The sequence below is a fragment of the Musca autumnalis genome, unplaced genomic scaffold, assembly GCF_047663935.1.
Source record: "Musca autumnalis isolate F117 unplaced genomic scaffold, ASM4766393v1 scaffold_2, whole genome shotgun sequence".
NCBI classification, from domain to species: domain Eukaryota; kingdom Metazoa; phylum Arthropoda; class Insecta; order Diptera; family Muscidae; genus Musca; species Musca autumnalis.
Window position 1 is genome coordinate 227057106 of NW_027411755.1, and position 21992 is coordinate 227079097.

A 21992-nucleotide genomic window follows, 5' to 3' on the forward strand; every position below is an offset into this window, starting at 1 on the left:
AATTTGTCATTATATGTTCTCAGTGGTCACGATAGTTCTCAACCAAAAATAGTCAACATACTTCCATGTTTTGGTATAGCCCATATCACGCTACCTCCCGATTTTCGGTATTTTGAGGACTTTAGCAACAATTTTTAAACAAAATAGCTGGAATTTCACATTTGAGGTTCTCTGTGGTCACGAAATTTCTGCATCAAATATCATCGACATAGGTCTATGTCTTGATATAGTTCCCATATAACGGTACCTCCCGATTTTTGGTATTTTGAAGATTTTTGCTAACATTTTGAACCGAACTAGCTGTAATTTGACATTTAAGATTTTCATAGTCATGAAAGTTGTCCACTAAAAATAGGTCCATGCTTTGGTATAGCTCTAATATAACGGTACCTCCGGATTTTCCGTATTTTGAGGATTTAAGTACTATTTTTAACTGAACTAGCTTTTATTTGTCATTTGAGGTTGTCTGTGGTCACGAAACTTCTCCCTCAAATATCGTCAATATAGGTCCATATGTTGATATAGATCCCATATAACGGTACCTACCGATTTTCGGTATCTTGAGGATTTTAGCTACACTATTTGATATAACCCCATACACGCAGAGAAAAAATATTTTTCGCTTTTGTTGGAACAAAAATATATGTTTTGGTTCCAAAAATGTATTTGTTTTGTTCAAACATTGTAATCCAAATCCAAAAATACCATCTTTTGTTCCAAACATAGAAAACAAAAACAACTTTCGAATTTCCGCAATATTGTTAAAATCGTTAACAATACCGATTGTAGGAACTATCATAATCTAATTTTGTTTACAAAAAGTATTGTCAATACAGAAAACCAGCCCAGAAATTTTTGATTTGAGTGCATATACTTCTCATATACACTTTTCGCATAACTTGGATATAAATGTCGCGTATAATATTGCAATCATTGATGAACACAATGCATGGTTTGCTGCATTGGCTGACAACAAAGACAAACAAAAAGCCACAAGAACCCACCACAACATAAGGAATAATTAAACACCATAACAAACATGAAAAGGAAAGAAGAATGAAACAAATAAAAACAAGAGTCTCACAAGTACATACACACAAAAACAAAGGTAAAGGCAGCATGTCATACAAACACACCACAACTCACCAAAATTGTTTTTTCAACACGGCATCGAATAGCGAGAGAAGAGAAACAAATTTTCGAAGAAAAGAGAGAAATATTGTTCAGTTGACACAAACTATTTTTGGATTTACAATACTACATGAGGAATCCAACAATATGTTAACAATACATATTTTGCTCTTAGAATATTGTTGGATCAAACATATTTTTTTCTCTGCGTGTAGGTGGCACCTTTTCTTAGATTAGATTAGGTTAGATTGTATTATATAATTTTATACATTTCGAGTATCCGTGGCCGAAAAATTGTTGCTCCTAAAATTGCTGACAGGAAAGGAAACTAATTATTCCATTTTAATTAAGAATATTTTATGGTGGAGGGTATAAAAGTTCGGCCGAACTTAACGACTTTATTACTGAGGTATTTTGTTTAAGAAACTGCACAACCTTTCTTGCTTCCATACATATTTTAAAATTAATAGTTTTTATTTATTTTCTATGTTATTTCATTCAAGTCTGTTATGTATTTCTTGTACGATTTCTATGCATTTGTATTTTTATTGTTTGTATTAATATTACATCCAGACGAATATTTGTTTTCACCCAAACATATATTTGTCTGTAGGAACGAAACATATATTATATTCGGGACTGTGTCAAACATATACATATATTTTTGCTGCAAAATATGCTTGGGACATATATTATAGAGGCCTTTTTCCCTATGTGTAGCATTGTCCTAATGTACTTTTATTATGGTACAATCCAGACTTACATTCGCTATATTTTGATTAAAACCACAAATACCGTGTTGTGTAATATGTATACCTAAAAAGAAAAAAAGAAAGAGTTTATTATTAGAAGATTTTATTGTTTAAATTTTGTTTTATAAAAATATTAATATTTTTCATACGAAATTTTTAGCCAATGTATCTGTCCTTTAAGGTACTTTCAAAATGATTTGAGATATTAGGCTACTACATATTTTATTTAAAATTGTGTATGTACGTATGTGACGCACAGTGGACAAAATTGAAAAATGTGAAACGTTTATATGTCACGGTGCTCTTGTACCAACTTTAAATGAAAGGAGCTTATACCTGGGAAGTTTTTTCGGAATCTGAAACTACAATGTTCATAGATAAGAAAAATAAAAAAAAAAATCGCGGGATCAAATCGCGATCAAAGTTCAGATTTTGTAGGTTTCCACGATTTTGCTTGGAAACCACTAGTCTTATCGGGATTAGATAATATAGCTCTTTACAAGATTGACCTTTATGATATTTTCGTAGGTTTTACCATTTTTGAGATTGGGATAATTCACTGAATGTATCGTCTCCTTTTAAAACAATGTCATGTACGATGCGCCTTAACTAACTTTAAATAAACATCTCTTACACCTGAGAAGTTTTTGCGAAAAATTCAAAAACAAGAAAAAAAATCGCTAGGGGATTTTTAAGTAAATCGTGGTCAAAATTCACATTTTTAAGTTTATTTTAGGGTTTATTTTAGCAAACGTGTCCAATGGACAACATTTGACACCGTTGACAATGCGGATGCACTTCTAAAATTCGAAGTTTATTAGTCCCAAACAAACAATTTCGAAGATCAAAGATCAAAGGAATCTTATCAGAAAAATCATCTCTTAATATTAACCCAATTAGAATTCCCAAAAACATGTTCGAATCTAATATTCATTTAAAGTAAGCAAAATATAGTTTTTATTCTTACTTGAATTCGATGCAACGAATTGCAATTTATGTGTAGTATTTAATGGTTTCAATGTCCAGTTGGAAACTTTTAAAAATATGGTAAGAAGTTTTGCATATCCATAGGAAAGGTCTTTAGCATTTCCATAATTTAATATGGTACTCGAATTTTTTCCTGCAAATATTACCTTGCTAGAAATAAAACCCCTACATATTACACACCAAAATTGTTTGCATTACTCTCCACATTAGCTGTGTCTTTGACTTGTGTTCAAATTCAGTTATAAGGTTTTAAGTGACAGGCATGTATTTGATTTACGTAAAATCAACAACCAAATACTGAACATGAATATACTACACTTGTACATATTTATGTAACATACTTTAATATCAACTTTCATTAAACAAAACGTCCCACTGTGGGTGAAATCCAAATCTAGCGGGGAAAAATTAATAACTTTTAAACTAGTTAAGATAGACTATTGAAATTTTGATCATATGTTTTTTATGACCGTAGGCCCCATGTTATGGAATATGGTCTATATTGGCCCACATTTTGGTGTAGATCCCATATAGCGGTACCGCCCGATTTTCGGCGTTTTGAATAACTTTACTAAATTTTCTGGCCGAATCAACTGTATTTTGACATTTCGGATTCCCTGAGGTCAAAAAACTTCTCCACAAAAATTGGGGATATAGATCCACGTTTTGGTTTAGCCTCCATATATAGGTATTGTCCGATTTTACTTATTTTAAAGTTTTTAACAAATTTTTCTGACCGACTTAGCTGTATTTTGGCATTTAGGGCAACCAGTGGCCAAAACAACTTCTCCCAAAAAAAGTTTAGGCATAGCTTCACGTTTTGGTATAGGTTCTATGTAATGATATCCAAACTAAACGACTTTTTTACTTCAAAATAAAATGGCGATAAAATGAAGAGTTGCAAATAGTAGCAGTCGGAATTTTTGGAGTAATTACCTCGGAGTATGTATTTTAAGAAAAACAATATTCGGAAGTGATCCCCGGTTATCCCCGGTTAGTTGTACTTTATATAAGATACTTAAAGTCGAAAAGTTTGGTCTTAATAATTAAAGATTATTTTTTTGAATATTTACAACAGTAAATAATTAAGCAATCACTTTCTTTTTAAAGCAGCACATCCAAACTGTTGGAAAAAATTCAATTATGCACTCTTTACTTTAATTTTTCCCACAATTTTTGACGATCAAAACAAATACCAAAAAAGTCGATTTAGCAATCACGAATAAAAACTCCCAATGTATGTACCGCTATAACAGCCAACTACAATAAAATACAAATTTGTTTATTATTTTCGGGTGCCGCAAGATGTTTAGAACAGGACGCCACTAATTATTTCCATATAACATAAGGTCAGTTTTCGGACTTTTGCTCCGCTAGATTTGAATTTCGCCCACAGTGCGTCCTATGCTTTTCTCCTTTGTATCGCTCAGTGCTCGTGCACCTGACACATGTGTTGTTGTTAAGTTGAGATTTGATTGCATTGAAAAATTCTGCAGAATTGTAAATTTATACAAAACCTATGTTTGGATATGTATGTGTGGACATTATACATTGTCACATTCTGCAGTCATATGACCAGGTTTAAATTAAATTGTAATTATGACCATTTCGCATGTAGACCAAATGGCGTCTTTGTCATTGTGACAATCTAGACAAAAAGGCATATTTATTTGATAATATATATTTACATTTGCTACTGAAGAGATTAGTGCTACTTTGTTGAATGGAGACAGTTCTCAACACAAAATTGTCGGAGACAACAAATATCACAAATATCAAACAACAAAATATGGAGTCTCCCGGCACAGAACAGCCTAACTATGAATCGATTCTCAAAGCTTCTGATCTTTTGCTTAGGCGAATACCATTCTTTCCGATACCTATGGCAACTGTCTTAGAAACACCTATATGATTTTTGGTCTTGATGTTAGACCTCATACAATGTTCCCTTATTATATGCTTCCAAATGCCAGATGCCCAAGCGAATAATATTTTGAAAACAATTTTCACTTGATGGGCCTTATGGCCCAATAAAGCGAATTTAAATTCAATAACAACAACAATTCTTTATGTTATGTTTATTGACAGCCAATGCTTTATTGATTTCAAAACATTTCAGTTTCTCCACCAAAAATACTTTTCATGCCACAGCATTCCCAAAACCAAAAAAAAAATATCGCATCGTTAAGTAAATATACTTCTCAACACAATGGCCACCGTAATAGCAGCAGCAGAAGCAAAATCAGTCGCTGTCAGTCAGTGAAGATTTAAATGCAATTACAATAATCGTTTACGTCAAAATAAATTGCAGCATAATTGTTGATGATACAAACCTCCGAAATAACAACAGAAATAAAAAATACAAAAAAAAAAGAAATCAACAAAAGAAAATCAACTTGAAAAGAACCGACATCTCGAATGAGTGAAATGAAAGAATTTCTGAAATTTCTGTCTTCTCCCACTTGCCGTGGCACTTAGTGGCGCTAGAGCTACAGCGACATCAAGCAATTGTTGTCGGGGAGCCCTCTAATAAAACTTAATGGCTCCCATAACTGTTACACTAATCGATGTAACATCACGTCGAGCCATCATTTCGGAAGAGTTGTTTTTTTATTTTGTATTCATCATCAAAGAAATTCTTTCTTGTTGGACTCAATAATCATTGAATATGGCCACCAATCAGACGATTATGTTCTCGTTGCTATTGTTAAATTCTGTTCCAATTTGATTTTATTTTATTACTAATTAGGTGTGAAGTGCAACCAAAATCCGCTTAACAACAATTGAAGAAGAAAGAATTTAGTTCAAAAAGATTTGATTTCAATGTTGGTACGAATGATGATGGTGATTTGACGTTGCTAATGTTGGCAGGCAGGGTGAGAACAAAGCGCCATGAAGAAAGCCAAGAAGTGCCAAACAAAGTGTTAATTGAAATGACTTTGAAGTTTTAGAAAAAAAAAAACAAATCACACCAAAATAAATATGCAAACTTAAAGCAAATATCAAAAAGTAATTAAAATATATGATATAGTGTGAGCTAAAAATAGGCTACACTGAGAGAAATTTTTTTTTTAAATAAATTGCTGGACCCAAAAAGGACGAGAATCGTGGATTTTTTAAAAATGTTTCCTGGAACCAAGCAGGCAAGAAAATGTGGATTTGTTACAAAAATGATGCTGGACTCACACATGATGAGAAAGAGTAGATTTTGTAAGATTTTTGCTGGACCCAAACATTATAAGAAAACGTGAATTTTTTAACGATTTTTTGCTCGAACCAAACAGGACAATACAACGTGAATTTTTAAAGGACTAAAGCATTGATTTTTTAAAGATTTTGCGGGACCCAAACAGGAGAAAAAATATGAATTTTATAAAGATTTTTTGCGAGACCAAAACAATACAGCAAAATGTGGCTTTTTTAAAATGTTTAAAGGACAAAAAATTTGAGTTTTTTAAATACTTTTAAAGGAAAAAACGCAGTTTTTCTAAAGATTTTTAAAGGACAAAAACTTGTATTTTTTAGAGATGTTTAAAGGGCAAAAACTTGGATTTTTAAAGGACAAAAAGGTAGATTTTTAAATATTTTTCAAGGACATAAACGTAGATTTTTTAATTTGTAAAAGAAAAAAAATCGTGGATTTTTATATATGTTTAGAGAACAAAAAAGTGGATTTTTTAAACATGGATTTTTAATGAATTTTGAAGGACAAAAACGTGGATTTTTAATGCATTTTGAAGGACAAAAAACGTGGATTTTCCAAGCATGGATTTTTAATGAATTTTGAAGGACAAAAAACATGGATTTTTTAAACATGGATTTTTAATGAATTTTAAAGGACAAAAAACGTGGATTTTTTAAAGATTTTTTGCTGGACCCAATCAAGACAAGAAAACAAGTAATTTTTAAAGCTTTTTTGCTCGACCCAATCAAAACAAGAAAACGTGGCTTTTTTTAATGAATTTGTTGCTGGACCCAATCAATACAAGAAAACGTGGATTTTTCAAAAGATTTTTTGTGGACCCCATCAAGGCAAAAAAGTGGATTTTTGAAAGATTTTTTGCTATATCCAATCAAGGCAAGAAAACGGGGATTTTTTAAAGATTTTTTGCTGGACCCAATCAAGACAAGAAAACGTGGATTTTTTAAAGATTTTTTGCTGGACCCAATCAAGACAAGAAAACGTGGATTTTTTTACAGATATTTTCCTGGAATCAAAGAGGACAAGATTTAATGACAATTTTTAATGAATTTTGAAGGACAAAAAACGTGGATTTTTTAAACATGGATTTTTAATGAATTTTAAAGGACGTGGATTTTTTAAAGATTTTTTGCTGGACCCAATCAATACAAGAAAACGTGGATTTTTCAAAAGATTTTTTTTGTGGACCCCATCGAGGCAAAAAAGTGGATTTTTGAACGATTTTTTGCTATATCAAGGCAAGAAAACGTGGATTTTTTAAAGATTTTTTGAAGGACCCAATCGAGGCAAAAAAGTGGATTTTTTAAAGATTTTTTGATGGACCCAATCGAGGCAAAAAAGTGGAAAAGTGGACAAGAAAACGTGGATTTTTTACAGATATTTTCCTGGAATCAAAGAGGACAAAAAAAAGTGGATTTTTTTACAGATATTTTCCTGGAATCAACTATAATAAGAAAACGTAAATTTTGTAAAGATTTTTTGCGGGAATACACAGTTTATTTTTAGAGGACAAAAAAGTGGATTTTTTAAGATGTTTAAAGTTGGATTTTTAAAGGTTTTTAAAGGAAAAACGTGGACGTGAAACGACGATTCTTTAAGGATAACAAATTGGATTTTTAAGGACTTTTAAAGGGCAACAAATTGGATTTTTTACGATTTTTAAAGAAAAACAAGTAAGAACGTCGTTAAGTTCGGCCAGGCCGAACTTGTTATACCCTCCACCACAAGTTGTATTGAAGTAAAATGGAACAATTAGTTTCCTTTCGTTTATGAAGGAGGCTTAATACCAAATGTCAGCAAGTTCGGTAAAACAATGTAGATAACCTCCAAAATACCGAAGTACCGTTCCATGGGGCTATATCAAAACGTCGATCTATACCTACAAATTTCCAGCGGAAAGTTGTTAGGCTCAAAGAAGACGTAATGTCAAATTTCCGATTTTTCGGTAAAAACTTCAAAATACCGAAAATCAAGAGGTACGCTTTTATGGGTGATATAGGAACCCGTGGACCTATACTGATAATTCCCTTCTGGAAAACTAAATAACAAATGTACTAGGTATCGTTCTAAGTGGGCTATATCGAAACGTGGACCAATACAACGAATTTCAGTCAGAAATTTTTTTACCTCCAACAAAGACTAAATACTAAATTTCAGCCATTTCGGTGGATTATTGTGGCCACAACCTTCAAAATACCGAAAATCGTGAGGTACCAAACTATGGGGGCTATGGAAATGCGTGGACCTATACCGACAAAAATTTCAGCTATTTCGGTGGAATATTAAGGCTACAACCTTCAAAATACCGAAAATCGGGAGGTACCGTTCTATGGGGGCTATAGGAAGGCGTGGACCTATACTTACAAATTTCCGGAGGAAAGTTGTATACCCCCAACGAAGACTAAATACCAAATTTCAGCCATTTCGCCGACTCCAGACGAGTTTTTTTCACGACTCCGACTCCGGGTCGACTCTGAGTGTGAATTCCTATACCACTAAAAATGAATAAAATGTTCACAAATTTTTAACTTTTTCCTATATTTTGGCCTATATAGGCTAATGTGTTAGTTTTCCTTAGAAAGGGCATTCCTTGGAATACATTCGAACATATCACTATTGTTTCTGACGAATCTTACATTGAAATATAGCAAAGGTAAAATGTTTTTGTCGGATTTTCTTTTTTGTACGAGTATATTCTGGACGGATTTCTTATGCGTGACAAAATCTTTAAGCTTTCAAAATATGTGAAAATGATGGGGGCAATACAAATCATAAGGACTACATGCAATAAAAATTATAAGAAATTCATGACCAAGTTTCAAACTGGATATAAGCCAACATTTTAGTGTACTTAGCCTTAAAAGGAGACCCCCAGTTGTATAGCTTAATAAAAGCCATTTTTCATGATTTTTTTCCGAGAATATTTTCTTCATATGAAAGAGAAAAATATTACGAAGTTTTGAGGTCGTCTACGAAACCCTGTTTTTATTAAAGCATTTTGCATTGCAAATTCTAGCTCGAAAACTAATAAACCAATTGTCATATATTTTCGGAAATACTATTCCGATCGACTTAAAAATTTGACCATATATTCTATGCTATTTATACTTTCTACTTTTTTCTGAAATTTATAAGTAGGGATCACCCCTTAAACTAAAATTCAGCGCTTACATTTTAAACTTTGGTGTGGAGTGGATAATAATCCGGACACCACAATGTAGAAAGGGTATTATAAGTTTATTTTTGTAAAAATTCATGTAACACCGCGAAATATTCGTCGGAGACCCACAATGTGGTATACCAATCTTCATACCTCGACGAGATAAAGCGATTTTAAGATGTGTGTCCGTCCGTCCGTCTGTCCATTATAAATTGTAAACACGCTCCAGGCCGCAATTATGGACCGATCGTCACGAAATTTTGTATGGAGGTCGGGTTCTGGCAAGAATAGATCCCTATTCTTATTGGTGATGATCGAGAAATATTTAGCGGGCGAAATAGACCAAAAACATAATTTTTATCAAATTTTGTAGCGGCTCTGTAGGTCGCAATAATAGTCCGATCAACGCGAAATTTTAAACAAGGTAAGGGTATATAACGAAAAAGAAGCTTGCAATTTGAGATAATGATCAGATAATATTTAGAGGGTTAAATGGACCACAACTTTTGTTTGAAAATTTTGAACATTTTTAATATACAGCTTACATCTTTATTCTTAGAAGACATATTCCAGGTAAGTAAGTTATACTTGGAAAACAAACTTTTGACCTTTCTATTGATGGGTGCCACCGTGGTGCAATGGTATGCACGCCCGCCTTGCACGCAGAAGGTCGGGGGTTCGATTCCCCGGCCAGGCAACATCAAACATTTTTCAACGGTGGCAAAATACCCCTCAGTAATGTTGGCGACATTTCTTGAGTATTTCAGCCTTGAAAAACTTCTCCACAAGTGGTGTCTTAAGACACGCCGTTCGGACTCGGCGATAAACAGTAGGTCCCATATCATTGAGCTAAATATGAATCGGGGTGCACTCATTGATATGAGAGAAGTCTCCCTTGTCCCGTATGGGCTGTTGTGGAACAATGTTGTTGTTGTTTCTATTGATGTCAATTGTGTTGGTGTACATGATAACATAACCGAGTTACAGCCTTATATATCCAATTATTTGTTTGTGTAGTAATAAACACGCTAGAGGTCGCAATTATAACTCAATAGTCACGAAATTTTGCAGGTAAGACTTTAGGTCGAAGGAGATGCCTACAATTTTGGATGATGATATGATATTATTTAGCCGGTGAAACGGACCATTACTTTTGTATGAAAAATATAAACATTTTATATTTGGCATATGCCGCCAAAGTAGCCAACATATGAAAAAAGATAACGACTGGGATTTCTGTAGAGAACCAAATTTTCCTCCCATACTATAATTGTCTCTATCATGACAGAGAAATTCCCAGTTTGTGCATTATTGCGAATTACGTGGAGCCCAGGCGTATTAATTGTCCAATTGGAATTTTTTAAACATATTGTTCAAAAGAAGGGTAGTAACTAAAAATTTTAACATTTTATTAAGAAAATGCATTACCCTACCCACTCTAAAAATCTGTCATTTATTTGTTTTTCTTTCGTCAAAAATACCGGTATTTCACTTTTCATACTACTATTTATGTACCAACAGTGTTTGTTTCTACTGAAAAATAGAAAAGTTTGAGTTACTACCTTTTTGTTGAACAGGTGCGATATATTGCAGCATGGGGTCGCTTCGCCACGTTTTTTCAAAATGTACTCGGTGTCACGACCGTTAAAGTTTATTTGAAATATTAATTTTGGTGAAGGTGAAGGCACCCACTGACCTCCTCCTGGCCAATGATTTTGGGATTTATACATACAGCAATTTACGGCCTAGTCCGAACGGCGTGCCCTAAGACACCACTTGTAGAGAAGTTTTTCATGGCAGAAATACTCAGTCAACATTACTAAGGGGGTATTTTGCCACCTTTGATCGATTCCCCGGCCAGGTAACTTCAAACGGTGGGAAAATACCCCTCAGTAATGTTGGCGACATTTTCTGAGTATTTCAGTAATGTAAAACTTCTCTACAAGTGGTGGCTTAGGGCACTCCGTTCGGACTCGGCGATAAACTGTAGGTCCCCATATCAGGAAATATGAATCGGGGTGTACTCATCGACATGAGAGAAGTCTCCTTTGTCCCTTATGGGATGTTTGTGGAACAATTATTATATTATTCTAATTATATTAACACGTGGATTTTTTAAAGGACAAAAAACTTGGATTTTTTAAAGGACGAAAGACGTGGATTTTTAGAGGACAAAAAACATTGATTTTATAAGATTTTTAAAGGACAAAAACTTGAATTTTTTAAAAATTTTTAACGTACAAAAACTTGAATTTTTTAAAGATTTTTAAGGGCAAAAAACGTGGATTTTTTTGATTGTTCAGATTTGGATATAGCTCCCATATATGTCTATATTAGGCAGATTTGAGGTATTTGATGCACGAAACACGCTATATTTGTCCGATTTCAATGCAATTTGAAATGTGTGACGGTGGTTAAAGTAGATATAACTGTGCCAAATCATATCGAAATCGGTTCATATTTGGATATAGCTCCCATTTATATTTTCGACCGATTTGATGCACGAAACGCTATATACGTCCAATTTTGATGAAATTTGGACTATGTAACGGAATTTGGTCTACAAACAAATGTTCAAAATTATATCGATATCTGTTCCGATTTGTATTTAGCTCCCATATATATTTTACATATTCCCAGTGGTGTAGGGTATTATATAGTCGGCCTCGCCCGACTTTGATCCTTTCCTTACTGGTTTAAGGGACAAAACAGTGTTTCTTTAAGGATATAAAAACAACTTGGGTTTTTTAAAGAACAAAAAATTTGATTTTTTAAGATTTTCGACGCATATAAAACGCAGATTTTTTAAAGGACAAAAACGAGGATTTTTAAAAGTTTTTTCTGGATCCAATCAAAACAAGAAAACCTGGATTTTTAAAGAATTTTTGCGAGACCAAATCAAAACAAACACTACAATAGACTTGGATTACTTATAGGTTTTTGGGTGGTTTATTTGTTCTCTTTCATATTTATAAGGGAAATTTTAGTTATTGGTAAATCCAACAATGTCTTATCATCTTTACCTGAAACGTGATTGTAGGACATACACATATGTACATGCCTTCTACGGGTTTTCTCCAAATAAAGAAATTGTTAATTCTTCGGAAAAGAGTAACAACAAGAAAATCATTCACTTACATGTCTCCTCTACAACATCAACTCATTCAATATTTTATTCCAGATAGCCCGACCATGTGGCTGAAGAACTCATTCATCGTTCAGTTCTAGGTTCCTTGTACTTTTGAAATTCCATAGCAAACTGAGTTTTCAGGTATTCATTAAATAATTCATCATCGCGTCGCATTGTTCATTAAACTATTATTGACAATGTCTTGAACTTGTCATTGATGTTGTTATGACGTTTGGCATCTGGTTGATGATGCTGTTGTTTGGTTGGTTAGTTGATGGTGGCCCAAGACAGAAGGCATACTTCTGCTCCACAATGGCTAGCATAACGTTTATGGTACATACTCGTACATACATACATACCATCACTCTTCGTATGCTTAACATCTGAAGACATTTGATTTGTAATTCAAAACCATACTTGTGATTACAATTTAAGTTTGCAATAATAACAACAGCAACAACAACTGCAGCGGTATTGAATTGAAACCGGGACGCACTTCTACTCTGAAATCCCAACGAAATAAAAACAAAACAAGAACGCATAAAAAGTAACAAAAAGCACATTCAAGATGATCATCATTAAATGACCATAAATGGTCAAACATTGTTGGTCCATCTACTCATAGACTAGTGGAGCAAGCGCCCAACGTAAAACTGGTAACTGTTTGCAAGAAGTTACACACAGATACAACCAGCCAGCCACACATGATAATGACAAAGTCAAAGAATGTGTAGAAAACATCAATTCATTCATTCATCTATGAATTTCATTAATAGATGAAATGCAAGCCAAGCAAGTCCATGCCATATAGGAAGAAGTATAAAGCTTGGATTTTTCTTTCACTATAACCTAAAGCTGTATTACAGCAATATGTTGTTGTATCTTTTGGTTATGCTACACAATGGAATGCCCGAATTTGTGAATTTTTAAAGGAGTTTTTAAAGAATTTTAAGAGTTCACAAGACGGGAATTTTTTAAAGAATTTTAATAGGGCACATGTCTTGTATTTTTGAAGGATTCTTTAAAGAATTTTAGGAGGCCACAAGCCGTGGATTTTTAAGGGATTTTTAAAAAAATTTAGGATGCCACAAATGTGGATTTTAAAGGATTTTTTAAATAATTTTAGGAGGCCACAAGTCGTGGAGTTTTAAAGGATTTATAAAGAATTTGTGGAGGTCACAAGTCGTGGAGTTTTAAAGGATTTTTTAAAAAAATTTAGGAGGCCACAAGTCGTGGATTTTTAAAGGATTTTTTAAATAATTTTAGGAGGCCACAAATGGTGGATTTTTTAAAGAATTTTAGGAGGCAACATGTCGTGGATTTAAAAAAATAAAGAATTTTGGAGGCTGCCAGTCGTGGATTTTTAAAGGTTTTTTAGGAGCAAAAAGTCGTGGATTTTTAAAGGATTTTTTAAAGAATTTTAGGAGACCACAAGTCGTGTATTTTTAAAGGATTTTTAAAGAATTTTAGGAGGCCACAAGTCGTGTATTTTTAAAGGATTTTTAAAGAATTTTAGGAGGCCACAAATGGTGGATTTTTAAAGGATTTTTTAAAGAATTTTATAATGCCACAAATGGTGGATTTTTAAAGAATTTTTTTTAGAATTTTCGGGGGCCACAATTCGTGGATTTTTAAAGGATTTTTTTAGAATTTATGGAGGCCACACTTCGTGGATTTTTAAAGGATTTTTAAGAATTTTAGGAGGCCACAAGTCGTGGATTTTTAAAGGATTTTTTAAAGAATTTAAGGAGGCCACAATTCGTGGATTTTTAAAGGATTTTTAAGAAGTTTAGGAGGCCACAATTCGTGGATTTTTAAAGGATTTTTAAGAATTTTAGGAGGCGACAATTCGTGGATTTTTAAAGGAAATTTTTAAGAATTTTAGGAGGCCAAAAGTCGTGGATTTTTAAAGATTTTTTTTAAATAATTCTAGGAGGCAACAAATGGTGGATTTTTAAAGGATTTTTTAAAGAATTTTAGGAGGCCACAAGTCGTGGATTTTTAAAGGATTTTTTAAAGAATTTTAGGAGGCCACAAGTCGTGGCTTTTTAAAGAATTTTAGGAGGCCACAAGTCGTGGATTTTAAATGATTTTTTAAAGAATTTTAGGAGGCCACAAGTCGTTGATTTTTAAAGGATTTTTTAAAGAATTTTAGGAGGCCACAATTCGTGGAGTTTTAAAGGATTTTTTTAAAGAATTTTAGGAGGCCACAAGTCGTGGATTTTTAAAGAATTTTAGGATGCCACAAATGGTGGATTTTTAAAGGATTTTTTAAAGAATTTTAGGAGGCCACAAGTCGTGGATTTTTAAAGGATTTTTTAAAGAATTTTAGGAGGCCACAAATTGTGGATTTTTAAAGAATTTTAGGAGGCCACAAGTCGTCGATTTTTAAAGGATTTTTTAAAGAATTTTAGGAGCCCACAAGTCGTGGATCCTTAAAGATTTTTTTAAATAATTCTAGGAGGCAACATTTGGTGGATTTTTAAAGGATTTTTTAAAGAATTTTAGGAGGCCACAAGTCGTGGAGTTTTAAAGGATTTTTTAAAGAATTTTAGGAGGCCACAAGTCGTGGAGTTTTAAAGGATTTTTTAAAGAATTTTAGGAGGCCACAAGTCGTGGAGTTTTAAAGGATTTTTTAAAGAATTTTAGGAGGCCACAAGTCGTGGATTTTAAAGGATTTTTTAAAGAATTTAAGGAGGCCACAAGTCGTGGATTTTTAAGGGATTTTTTACAGAATTTTAAGTGGCCACATGTCCTGGACTGTTAAAAGATTTTGTAAAGGATTTTAGGAGGCCACAAGATGTGGTTTTTAAATGATTTGTTAAAGAATTTTAGGAGGCCACTAGTCGTGGATTTTTAAAGGATTTTTTAAATAACTTTAGGAGGCCACAAATGGTGGATTTTTAAAGGATTTTTTAAAGAATTTTAGGAGGCCACAAGTCGTGGATTTTTAAAGGATTTTTTAAAGAATTTTAGGAGGCCACAAGTCGTGGATTTTTAAAGGATTTTTTAAAGAATTTTAGGAGGCCACAAGTCGTGGATTTTTAAAGGATTTTTTAAAGAATTTTAGGAGGCCACAAGTCGTGGATTTTTAAAGGATTTTTTAAAGAATTTTAGGAGGCCACAAGTCGTGGATTTTTTAAATAATTTTAGGAGGCCACAAATGGTGGATTTTTAAAGGATTTTTTTAAAGAATTTCAGGAGGCCACAAGTCGTGGAGTATTAAAGGATTTTTTAAAGAATTTTAGGAGGCCACAAGTCGTGGATTTTTAAAGGATTTTTTAAAGCATTTTAGGAGGCCACAAGTCGTGGGTTTTTAAAGGATTTTTTAAAGAATTTTAGGAGGCCACAAATGGTGGATTTTTAAAGGAATTTTTAAAGAATTTTAGGAGGCGACAAGTCCTGGAGTTTTAAAGGAATTTTTAAAGAATTTTAGGAGGCCACAAGTCGTGGATTTTTAAAGGATTTTTTAAAGAATTTTAGGAGGCCACAAATGTTGGATTTTTAAAGGATTTATTAAAGAATTTTAAGAGACCACAAGTCGTGGATTTTTTAAGGATTTTTTAAATAATTTTACGAAGCCACAACTCGTGGATTTTTAAAGGATTTTTTAAAGAATTTTAGGATGCCACAAATGGTGGATTTTTAAAGGATTTTTTAAAGAATTTTAGGAGGCCACAAGTCGTGGATTTTTAAAGGATTTTTTAAAGAATTTTAGGAGGCCACAAATGGTGGATTTTTAAAGGATTTTTTAAAGAATTTTAGGAGGTCACAAGTCGTGGATTTTTTAAATAATTTTAGGAAGCCACAACTCGTGGATTTTTAAAGGATTTTTTAAAGAATTTTAGGATGCCACAAATGGTGGATTTTTAAAGAATTTTTTAAAGAATTTTAGGAGGCCGATTTTCGTGGATTTTTTAGAGGATTTTTTAAAGAATTTTAGGAGGCCACAACTCGTGGATTTTTAAAGGATTTTTTAAAGAATTTTAGGATGCCACAAATGGTGGATTTTTAAAGGATTTTTTAAAGAATTTTAGGAGGCCACAAGTCGTGGATTTTTTAGAGGATTTTTTAAAGAATTTTAGGAGGCCACAAATGGTGGATTTTTAAAGAATTTTAGGAGGCCACAAGTCGTCGATTTTTAAAAAATTTTTAAAGAATTTTAGGAGCCCACAAGTTGTGGATCTTTAAAGATTTTTTTAAATAATTCTAGGAGGGAACATTTGGTGCATTTTTAAAGGATTTTTTTAAAGAATTTTAGGAGGCCACAAGTCGTGGAGTTTTAAAGGATTTTTTAAAGAATTTTAGGAGGCCACAAGTCGTGGAGTTTTAAAGGATTTTTTAAAGAATTTTAGGAGGCCACAAGTCGTGGATTTTTAAAGGATTTTTTAAAGATTTTTAGGAGGCCACAAGTAGTGGATTTTGAAAGGATTTTTTAAAGAATTTTAGGAGGCCACAAGTCGTGGATTTTTAAAGGATTTTTTAAAGAATTTTAGGAGGCCACAAATGGTGGATTTTTAAAAGAATTTTTAAAGAATTTTAGGAGGCGACAAGTCCTGGAGTTTTAAAGGAATTTTTAAAGAATTTTAGGAGGCCACAAGTCGTGGATTTTTAAAGGATTTTTTAAAGAATTTTAGGAGGCCACAAATGGTGGATTTATGAAGGATTTATTAAAGAATTTTAAGAGACCACAAGTCGTGGATTTTTAAGGTTTTTTAAATAATTTTCGGAGGCCACAAATGGTGGATTTTTAAAGGATTCTTTAAAGAATTTTAGGAGGCCACAAGTCGTGGATTTTTAAGGGATTTTTTACAGAATTTTAAGTGGCCACATGTCCTGGACTGTTAAAAGATTTTGTAAAGGATTTTAGGAGGCCACAAGATGTGGTTTTTAAATGATTTGTTAAAGAATTTTAGGAGGCCACAAGTTGGGGTTTTTTAAAAGATTTTTTAAAGAATTTTTAAAATATTTTTCAAAGAATTTTAGGATGCCACAAGTCGTAAATTTTAAAAAGGTTAAAAGGTCGTAAATTTTAAGAATTTTTAAAAGAATTTTAGGAGGCCACGATTCTTGGATTTTTAAAGGATATTTTTAAGTATTTTAGAAGCCACAAGCCCTAAATTTTTATTTTATTTTTTAAAAATTTTACGAGGCCAGAAGTCATCGATTTTTAAAGGATTTTTTTAAGTATTTTAGAAGCCATAATCCCCGAATTTTTATTGTATTTTTAAAAGAATTTTAAGAGGCCACAAGTCGTGGATTTTTAAAGGATTTTTTAAAAACTTTACTAGGCCTCACGTCGTTGATTTTTAAAATTTTTTTAAGAATTTTAGGAGGACACCAGTGGTGGAATTTTAAAAGATTTTTTTTTAAGAATTTTAGGAGGACACAAGTGATGGATTTTTAAAGATTTTTAGGATGCCACAAATGGTGGATTTTTAAAGGATTTTTTAAAGAATTTTAGGAGGCCACAAGTCGTGGATTTTTAAAGGATTTTTTAAAGAATTTTAGGAGGCCACAAATTGTGGATTTTTAAAGAATTTTAGGAGGCCACAAGTCGTCGATTTTTAAAGGATTTTTTAAAGAATTTTAGGAGCCCACAAGTCGTGGATCCTTAAAGATTTTTTTAAATAATTCTAGGAGGCAACATTTGGTGGATTTTTAAAGGATTTTTTAAAGAATTTTAGGAGGCCACAAGTCGTGGAGTTTTAAAGGATTTTTTAAAGAATTTTAGGAGGCCACAAGTCGTGGAGTTTTAAAGGATTTTTTAAAGAATTTTAGGAGGCCACAAGTCGTGGAGTTTTAAAGGATTTTTTAAAGAATTTTAGGAGGCCACAAGTCGTGGATTTTAAAGGATTTTTTAAAGAATTTAAGGAGGCCACAAGTCGTGGATTTTTAAGGGATTTTTTACAGAATTTTAAGTGGCCACATGTCCTGGACTGTTAAAAGATTTTGTAAAGGATTTTAGGAGGCCACAAGATGTGGTTTTTAAATGATTTGTTAAAGAATTTTAGGAGGCCACTAGTCGTGGATTTTTAAAGGATTTTTTAAATAACTTTAGGAGGCCACAAATGGTGGATTTTTAAAGGATTTTTTAAAGAATTTTAGGAGGCCACAAGTCGTGGATTTTTAAAGGATTTTTTAAAGAATTTTAGGAGGCCACAAGTCGTGGATTTTTAAAGGATTTTTTAAAGAATTTTAGGAGGCCACAAGTCGTGGATTTTTAAAGGATTTTTTAAAGAATTTTAGGAGGCCACAAGTCGTGGATTTTTTAAATAATTTTAGGAGGCCACAAATGGTGGATTTTTAAAGGATTTTTTAAAGAATTTCAGGAGGCCACAAGTCGTGGAGTATTAAAGGATTTTTTAAAGAATTTTAGGAGGCCACAAGTCGTGGATTTTTAAAGGATTTTTTAAAGCATTTTAGGAGGCCACAAGTCGTGGGTTTTTAAAGGATTTTTTAAAGAATTTTAGGAGGCCACAAATGGTGGATTTTTAAAGGAATTTTTAAAGAATTTTAGGAGGCGACAAGTCCTGGAGTTTTAAAGGAATTTTTAAAGAATTTTAGGAGGCCACAAGTCGTGGATTTTTAAAGGATTTTTTAAAGAATTTTAGGAGGCCACAAATGTTGGATTTTTAAAGGATTTATTAAAGAATTTTAAGAGACCACAAGTCGTGGATTTTTTAAGGATTTTTTAAATAATTTTACGAAGCCACAACTCGTGGATTTTTAAAGGATTTTTTAAAGAATTTTAGGATGCCACAAATGGTGGATTTTTAAAGGATTTTTTAAAGAATTTTAGGAGGCCACAAGTCGTGGATTTTTAAAGGATTTTTTAAAGAATTTTAGGAGGCCACAAATGGTGGATTTTTAAAGGATTTTTTAAAGAATTTTAGGAGGTCACAAGTCGTGGATTTTTTAAATAATTTTAGGAAGCCACAACTCGTGGATTTTTAAAGGATTTTTTAAAGAATTTTAGGATGCCACAAATGGTGGATTTTTAAAGAATTTTAGGAGGCCGATTTTCGTGGATTTTTTAGAGGATTTTTTAAAGAATTTTAGGAGGCCACAACTCGTGGATTTTTAAAGGATTTTTTAAAGAATTTTAGGATGCCACAAATGGTGGATTTTTAAAGGATTTTTTAAAGAATTTTAGGAGGCCACAAGTCGTGGATTTTTTAGAGGATTTTTTAAAGAATTTTAGGAGGCCACAAATGGTGGATTTTTAAAGAATTTTAGGAGGCCACAAGTCGTCGATTTTTAAAAAATTTTTAAAGAATTTTAGGAGCCCACAAGTTGTGGATCTTTAAAGATTTTTTTTTTAAGATTTTTTTAAAGATTTAAAGATTTTTTTAAAGAATTTTAGGAGGCCACAAGTCGTGGAGTTTTAAAGGATTTTTTAAAGAATTTTAGGAGGCCACAAGTCGTGGAGTTTTAAAGGATTTTTTAAAGAATTTTAGGAGGCCACAAGTCGTGGATTTTTAAAGGATTTTTTAAAGAATTTTAGGAGGCCACAAGTAGTGGATTTTGAAAGGATTTTTTAAAGAATTTTAGGAGGCCACAAGTCGTGGATTTTTAAAGGATTTTTTAAAGAATTTTAGGAGGCCACAAATGGTGGATTTTTAAAAGAATTTTTAAAGAATTTTAGGAGGCGACAAGTCCTGGAGTTTTAAAGGAATTTTTAAAGAATGTTAGGAGGCCACAAGTCGTGGATTTTTAAAGGATTTTTTAAAGAATTTTAGGAGGCCACAAATGGTGGATTTATGAAGGATTTATTAAAGAATTTTAAGAGACCACAAGTCGTGGATTTTTAAGGTTTTTTAAATAATTTTCGGAGGCCACAAATGGTGGATTTTTAAAGGATTCTTTAAAGAATTTTAGGAGGCCACAAGTCGTGGATTTTTAAGGGATTTTTTACAGAATTTTAAGTGGCCACATGTCCTGGACTGTTAAAAGATTTTGTAAAGGATTTTAGGAGGCCACAAGATGTGGTTTTTAAATGATTTGTTAAAGAATTTTAGGAGGCCACAAGTTGGGGTTTTTTAAAAGATTTTTTAAAGAATTTTTAAAATATTTTTCAAAGAATTTTAGGATGCCACAAGTCGTAAATTTTAAAAAGGTTAAAAGGTCGTAAATTTTAAGAATTTTTAAAAGAATTTTAGGAGGCCACGATTCTTGGATTTTTAAAGGATATTTTTAAGTATTTTAGAAGCCACAAGCCCTAAATTTTTATTTTATTTTTTAAAAATTTTACGAGGCCAGAAGTCATCGATTTTTAAAGGATTTTTTTAAGTATTTTAGAAGCCATAATCCCCGAATTTTTATTGTATTTTTAAAAGAATTTTAAGAGGCCACAAGTCGTGGATTTTTAAAGGATTTTTTAAAAACTTTACTAGGCCTCACGTCGTTGATTTTTAAAATTTTTTTAAGAATTTTAGGAGGACACCAGTGGTGGATTTTTAAAAGATTTTTTTTTAAGAATTTTAGGAGGACACAAGTGATGGATTTTTAAAGATTTTTTTTTATTAATTTTAGAATTTTTTATTTTTTTAAAGGATTTTTTTAAGAATTTTAATGGATTTTTAAAGATTTTTTTTAAGAACTTTAAGAGGCCACATGTCGTGGATTTTTAAAGGATTTTTTAAAAACTTTAAGAGGACACAAGTCGTGGATTTTTAAAGAATTTTTTTATTAATTTTAGAATTTTCAATTTTTTTTAATATAAAGGTAAAGTGCATCCTACAATCTACTTTGCCGACTATAACCTTGATTACTTCTTTATTTTTATTTATTTGGAACTCAGAATAGTGTCATGCATCTTAAAGATGTACATCAGGGACTTGAGTCAGAGACAGAGAGAGATGTGGCATGTACATAAAGCGTTACACACACACACTCATAGCATATCACGTTGCAACATTTGTGCATTGGCACAAAAACGTATTTTATGTTCAATCGAAACCGGAAACAACTCATTATCCTAATTAAAACGTTCACTTGCAAACCATAAAAGGTAAATACACGCGATCATTTAATTCCTTGTGGTCACAACAGAGCCACAGGCAGGCACACAATGCCATAAAGTGGTGAGCTTTGCTCTGTTGCGGCAACCAAAGATGGTCAACATAAAAGCGCCTCTTGTTTATTGATGCAACAATCTATGAATGCCAACAGAAGCAACAACAACAACAATACATATTGGTAATAGTCAATACATCTAACCATCCATCCATCTATCCATCCATCCAACCAAGCATTCATCGACCAATTGTTGGGTTTTATACATCTGTTACAATCCATTCACCAATATGCGAAGCAAATGATGCCACAGACTGGCACAAAGAATAAAGAAGTGGACGATTTTTTTTGCTCCACTACCAAGATTCGTATGTATGTCTACTACTGTCGATCTTGCCATTGATTTTGTCTTGTCTTTAGCCAGAAATAGTCGTAGTTGTAGTAGTGGTAATAGTAGCAACAGTGATTCATTGTCATGCGTCACATTACAACATGCCATAAATGTTGGCAACAAGCCGTTTGACGTGTGGACAATGCTCACAATGCTATGGTTCAAAGCTTACACACTACCGCTGCTGCCGCCGGAGACCAAAGAACCCAAGTCCCTCGATA

The 21992-nt window shown here is 32.6% G+C and overlaps 1 protein-coding gene across 2 annotated transcripts in view; it reads right to left on the reverse strand.

Annotated features, from left to right (window-relative positions):
* Positions 1–21992, reverse strand: part of dpp (decapentaplegic morphogen) — a 490893-nt gene that overhangs the window by 182480 nt on the left and 286421 nt on the right. Inside the window, exon 5 of one of the 2 annotated variants that reach the window (XM_073970965.1) lies at positions 1895–1947. The exons of the other annotated variant lie outside the window; for it this stretch is intronic. The gene's annotated coding sequence lies outside the window, so the exon portion shown is untranslated. The remainder of the gene's footprint in view (positions 1–1894; positions 1948–21992) is intronic. 2 annotated transcript variants of the gene reach the window in all.